Here is a 7055-nt window from a genome sequence, read left to right as displayed (position 1 = left end):
AGTGGGTGGGGAGGCGTCAGTGCTCACAGGCTGTGGACCCAGAGCCATGGGCCTCCGCCCTGGCTGGTCTCGTACCGTTGCCTCAATTATTACCTTGCTCTCAGAGACCCATGAAATGTGTGAACAGGGACATCTGTGGTGGCCCCTGAATCTGTGTCCATGAGGGAGGTGGAAGAAGAAGCTGCAGCCTCAGCCTCCAGGAAGCTCAGGCTTTTTCAGCCCAGGTAGCGGAGCCCACAGAGCTGCCTGCCTGCCTGAGTGCAAAGCCCATCACCAGCACTTGCCCCCTGCAGACCCTGAGCCAGTTCCCTTCTCTCCCAGAGCCTCTGCGCCTACTCTACAACACAATTAGATGATAGGATAGGTTGGTAGGGCAGCACGGTGCCTGGCACGCTCGGGGTGCCTGGGAGTAAGGGAGACACCCCTAGCTGCATGCAGGCACATACTACACGCAAACAGCCCCCTGGGGTATGATGGATGGCTGCGGCTGTGCCCGGAGGCAGATGGCTGCACAGCTGACCAGAGGCATACAGGAGAGGTGAGGTAGCTGGCGTGCTGACAGTCACTCCTAGGAAGGAGTCCACCCTGGGCCCCATGTTCCTCATGTATGGCCCACGGAGGACCAGGAGGCTGCTCTGTAGGGAGCCAGGGAATCTGCCTCTGGGGCTCCACCTGTGTTACCAAACAATGAGGCAAGGCAGGGGTAGCATGTCTGGGAGACAGGGCGAGCAGGTGAGAAGGGGTGGGGTGGGTGGGGTGAACACGCCCAAGAGTGACTCGCACGAGCAAAGCCTTGAGTCTTGAGCCAGCCGGGCCATTGGGGGAACCCTAAGTAGGTCAAAGTGACTAGAGCCACTACAATGCATGAAGTGGCAGAATGCTGAGGTCAGAACACAGGCAGCGGTCATGTCAGGCCATCATTGCCTGGGCCAGAGGTTCTGGACTGACCCTGAGGGCAATGGGTAGCCACAGAGAGTTGTAAGCAGAGGAGGGACAGGATCTGGTTTCTGTGTTTTTGATCCCTCTCAGGCTGCTATGTGGAGGTGGGACTAGAGCCGGCCTGGAGTGGGAGGACGGCAACCGAGAGAGAAAGGAATAGACGGGTTGGGGCCTGGCCAAAGACAGAGTGACAGGGGGTCAGGAGGGTGCTCCGTAAGGGAAAGACCAACAGGGGCTAGTGTGGGAGTGTGAACAGTGCACTGCCGAGCTTCCCGAGGGTGGCTAGTTGACCTTCTGCCCCGGGAGAGCACCCACCTGGGAGGGTGCCACAAGGCCGGCCAGGGGGAGGCCTCAGGCCAGGTGCCTGCACCGGGTAGGAGCTGAAAGAATGGGGGTGGCATCACAAGGATCCAGGCAACCAGGGCCCCTCGGATCCCCTGGTGCCTGGGCAGGGCTGAGTCTCCATCTGGTTGGCCAGGCTTAAGGGACTGACTCACTGACTGGGTGATGCCAAGAGGGTCCCTTCTCACTCGGCAGACAAGCCAGGAGGGGTTGGACTTCAAGCCCTGGTGGGAAGGTTGACAGCCTTATCCATGGCCATTGCCACCGCCCCAGAGTGGTGTTTGGTTTCATGCTGTCTCATCTTTTGCAGGCCCAGGTGCCTCTCCCTCACCACTCCGGGCTCTCCTGAGCTCATGGCAGCCTGGCCTTGGGTGCCGTCCCCAAGCCCATGCTTGGACTGGCCAGGCCAAGCATCACGCCTTCTGTGCTGCACAGACAGGCTGGGGCCTGTTCTACTGCTGCCTGAAAGCAGTGATGTACTGATAAATGGGTGACCGTGACTTTCCAGGAAAGTAAATGCAAGCCTGTCTCTCTATATATACACATATACATATACATGTATATACACCCAAACACATGTTTATTGTAAATTTTACTGATATAAAGGATGTGAGCACACAATTTACGAATCATAAAATCTTCAACATATACAAAATATACAATCACATTTACAAGACACTGTTTATAAATGCCATATTGCCAGTTGATTCTCACAAAACCCCTTTGTTGACTTGTGCCAAACTCTTGTATGTATAAATGACCCACAATTGCAACTGATGAGTGAGTGTGGTTCCTATATCAATGTTGGTTGATATTTTCATTTATCTTAATAAGATGAAAGTGAAACAACAAAGATGTATGTCAGAACTTTACACACTCACTGGTGACATGAGTGACTCCTTTGCTGAACTGGATAATAGTTTTTGATATAGCAAAAATCTCTTTCCCTCCCTCCCTCCCTCCCTGCCTCCCTTCCTTCTTTTCACTATTCACAATATAATGATTATAGACTCAAGTCTACAGAATCAACCAAACAATAATAGATCCAGCTCTGGTTTGTAGCCTGTGCTGATTCCCATGGTGTAAATACTTCCATCAGGCCAATTTCAGGCTACCCCATGATGTCATTGAACATGAAGTTGGGAAGGGATTCCCGTAGCACACTGAAACATGGATTCCCACCAAATGGACACGATAGGTAACAGCAAAATGTGGTGACATAAGAGGGACATTTGGGTTGTTCCCAGTGTGGGGCTGTTATGAATAAAACTGCCAGGAACAGTCATGTGCCAGTCTGTGTGTGGATACATTAATACATTTCTCTTGGGTAAATAAATACCCAGGAGTGGAAGCTTTGGGTCATTAGTGTAGGTGTATGTTTAACATTTGAAGACACAGCCAAACTGTTTTCCAGAGTGGTTGTACCATCTTACATTCCCCCAGCAGTGTTTGAGAGTTCCAGTTCCCCCACACATTCACCGACACTTGGTATGGTCAGTCTTTTGTATTTTCCTCATGCTAATAGATGTTAAGTGTTCGGGAATTTTGAGACCTGAGTAAAACACCACCATTATTAAAAATTAAATTATAGAAATTTCCACTTAAATGAATTATATTAAAAACAAAGGAGATACTCAAAACTCATGATTTCTCCTTTCTCTTTTTGTTTTCTCCTTCATTAATTTCAGTTTTATCTTCGTTATTCCATCTATTTTCTTTTGTTTTAGATTTTGTTCTTTTTTTCTCTGATTTCTTAAGAGGGAGACTAACTCCGTTTGTCATCGTCCATCTTGAATAACTAAGGTGCTCAAAGCCTGCAGTCTCCCCCTGAACAACATTTTCCTGGGTTCTTTAGGTTTGCTAGTTAACATTCCTCTTTGCTTTGCTTTATGGAAGGTTTCTAATTTTGCTTTTCATTTCCTCACCAATGTGATGCTTGCATAGCACAGTTTATCTTAAATTCTGACTTATTAAAACTTTGTGGTCATCTTTTATTATATATTTCTAATTGTATTGGATAATGACGTGAGGGTGTGTTGCTTAAGGTTCTTTGGGGGCTGTATTACTTTTCTAGGGGACACAATTCTATGACATTCTATTAAAATAGCCCATTATAATGGCCTTTTATTGAGATCTTCCTGCAAGTCTAGTAGTTTTTTTCTATGCAGTTAATTGCTGTGTGTTCATGTTTACAGCTTTACGACTGGATCAGGTAGGGGGTCTCCCAAGAAACAGAACTTGTGGGGTGCACATATAAGGCATTGGCTTATGCACTTGTGGGGGCTGGCAAATCCAAACTCTGCAGGACGGGTCAGTGGGCTGGAGACTCAGGGAAGAGTAGTATTATAGTTTAAGTACAAAGGCCGTCTGGAGGCAGAATTCCTTCCTTTGGATGACCTCAGTCTTTTTCCCCCTGAGGCCTTCAGCTGATTGAGTGTCGCCCACTCACAGATGGAGGGCGATCTGCTTTAGTCAAAGTCTACTGATTTCAATGTTAAGCTCATCTACAAAATTCATTCACAGTGACATCTAGACCGATATGTTTGACGAAACACTGGGTGCCCTCGCCTAGCAGAGCCGAGGTGACGCAGACAGTGAGTGAACTAGTACAATGACTGTCTCGAGGTCTTTGTTCTCTAGGCTTTATCTCTCATTGCTTAACATTCATGAAGCGTGGATCTTTGCCCCAGACCCTAGATCCATGGCCTCCCTCTTGAGGCTCCCCCTCCCCCTGCACCCTGCAAGCCCAGAGAGAGTCCTTTCCACAATGGAAAGGAAAGCAAACAGCTTCACTACTGAATAAGCATCCAACTGAACTGCCGTCATGCCCATGTCAGGCAGTCCGCTGATGAGACGACAAAGCTGGAAGGAAACCCCAGCCTTTCATCTAGCCAGGCAGATGCTTCTCAAGCAGCCCGTCCTAATTGGTCACCTGGTAATCAAGGGGCCATCTGGGCTTTCTCCCTGCTGCAAGGCAGGTGGTGGGAGTCAGGCCCCACCCTCCAGGAGGCTTGCATTTCAAAGAGGTTTCTCTGAGCACTTAAGAAGACCCTTCCTGCGCTGTAAGGCTGGCAGGCGGCTTGTGGCTCTCTACTGCAAAGGCTCACCTCCAGAGCCCCCGCAGCCTGTGGGCCCAGCGGGCTGAGCTGGGGTTAAAAGCTGCTGATGACCCAGGCCCTCTCATCTGCGCTTGGATGCTTGGGTGCTGCCCTAGGGCACATCTGCTGGATGGAGGGCTCAGCTTCCTATGCATGCTCAGCGTGTGGCCTCTCTAGTGTCCCAGGTGGATTGTCCCTTCTCCAGCAGGCTTCCCTGTCATCTTCCTGCCTCTCCTCACTGCCACCAACCTCAACAAAACCAGTGTTCTCAGGGAGTGCTCTTGTCAAGCCTGCTGGTAAGCCTTCCCGGGTTTGGCATCTTTAGAAAGAGGTCTGGGAGGAGTGGGAAGCATAGGACTAAGGCGTCACAATGATGGTGGGTCACGGTGGCTAGGAAGGATGAGCCAGCAGGCCAGGCAGGACGCAGGAAAGCTGGTCAATAGAAGGCAGAGCACAGGCTTTCTAGCAGGTTCTCCTGTTGACAGCTACTAGAAACCTCTCTGCTCTCCAACCCCCTCCCCAGCAAGTTGGCTATGTGGAGCATTTCGCCCGCCCGCCAGGCATGTCAGGTGGAGAACCTGGAAATCCTGCTCCTGGAGAGAGAGGAGGAAGAGCGAGGAATAGCTGACCTTTCCCTCACATGCCTTTTCTGGCCCGGGACTCACGAGGGTTGGTGAGGGGGTACCCACAGTTGGGAGCGAGCCTCGACTCTTACTGAGGTGCACACGTTGATGTGGGAGAGCCTGGGTTCTGGGCCCTGCCTCCTCTACCCCCATCTTGCTTCCCGATTCTGCGACCAGCAGAAGTTACCTAACAGGCTGGCCTCAGTTTCCTCATCTGTAAAATGGAGATAAGACAGCGTTGCCGGCGGGGGGGGGGGGCTGGATCACACCCAGGGCCCAGCACATAGCAGATGGGCAGAGAATGTACTCTTCTTATCATGGCCTCTGAGACTTGCTCAGCTGCCTCTGCTCCCCCACCCTCATCCCTCCTCCTAGTTCCCTGGACTCCAACCACATGGCCTCACACATGCCAAGCATGTTCCTGTCTACTGGGCTGAATGGGGGGCTCCGAAAAGATCTACTGGGCTGAATGGGGGGCTCCCAAAAGATCTGTCCATGTCCTAATCCCTGGACCCCGTGAATGTGACCTTATTTAGAAAAGGGTCCCTGCAGATATAACTATATTAAAGATCTTGAGATGAGATCATCTTAGATTACCTGGGCGGGCCCTAAATCCCATGACAAGTGTCCTTGTAAGAGACAGACAGGAGAAAACACAGACACAGAGCAAAAGTCCACATGAAGACAGGCAGAGACTGGAGGGATATGGCCACAAGCCAAGGGACGCCTGGAGCCACCAGAAGCTGGTAAAAACAAGGAGGGACCCTCCCCTAGAGCCTCCAGAGGGAGCACATCCCTGCAAACACCTTGACTTTGGACTTCCAGCCTCTAGAACAGTGAGACACTAAGTATCTGGAGACTAAGTATCTGTTGTTTTCAGCCACCCAGTTTGTGGTATTTGTTATGGCAGCCCTAGGAAACCAACACACTGCCTCAGGACCTTTGCACTGACTCTGTCCTCCTGGACTGCTCTTTTCTAGACATCCACCTCAACAAGGTCTCTGCTCAAATGTCCCCTCCTCTGAGAGAGACCCTCTCCGACCACCCCTTCACCCTACCCACCATTCCCCTGCTGATTTTTTTTTATTATAGAAATCCCTTTTGTTTATATACCCTCCTTCCTTCATTTGCTATTGGAAATAATATAGGCCTACTTTAAAAAAAATTATTGGGGAATATTGGGGAACAGTGTGTTTCTCCAGGGCCCATCAGATCCAAGTCATTGTTCTTCAATCTAGTTGTGGAGGGTGCAGCTCAGCTCCAAGTCCAGTCGCTGTTTTCAATCTTTAGTTGCAGGGGGCGCAGCCCACCATCCCATGTGGGAATTGAACTGTCAACCTTGTTGAGAGCTCACACTCTAACCACCTGAGCCATCCGGCTGCCCTCCCCTGCTGTATTTTAACTCCCGCATGCAGCACTTCATCACTAGAAAGAAGGCTGGCTCTGAGATGGCAGGGATGTTGTCTTACTCACCACTGGGCCCCAGCACCCAGCCCAGGGCCAGCCCAGAGCACTCCCCCAGTGGGGATTTATTGACTGAAAGGATGAAGGCTCTTTTCATGTTTATCACAGGAAAAAAACTGAGGCACAGGACATATGACCAAGGAAAGCACTGCTGGCACTGCTCCCAGGCCCCAACCCCTAGCTCTCAGGAGAGGACCAGCTGGGAGATGGAGGTCAAGGCTTTTGAAGTTCCCAAAGCAGGGTTTAACAGCATTTTTCTTTTGTAAAAGCCTTTTAAGAAAAACAAATCTACTTTGATGTGGTTTTATCTTTGGATACAGTAAATGCAAGGAATCAAACCCAAATGGGCAAAGTCGGGGAAATGGCAAAGCCAGGTGGATTCCCTCTAGTTTGGGGGGGCAGAGTTGGCCGGAGTGGAAAGAGCTGCGGTGCTGAGGTACAGGGACCTGGGTGAGAATCTGTCGCCTCCTAGCGGCGAGGCCCCAGACAGCTCCTTTCCATCTCTGAGGCTCAGCTTCCTTGCTTGTAAATAGGGGTCAGGATGGTACCACTTCTGCCAGTGAGAGCATGCACGGGAATATGCAGAGTG

The sequence above is a fragment of the Rhinolophus sinicus genome, chromosome X (assembly GCF_036562045.2).
Source record: "Rhinolophus sinicus isolate RSC01 chromosome X, ASM3656204v1, whole genome shotgun sequence".
NCBI classification, from domain to species: Eukaryota; Metazoa; Chordata; class Mammalia; order Chiroptera; family Rhinolophidae; genus Rhinolophus; species Rhinolophus sinicus.
This window is presented reverse-complemented; position numbering follows the sequence as displayed.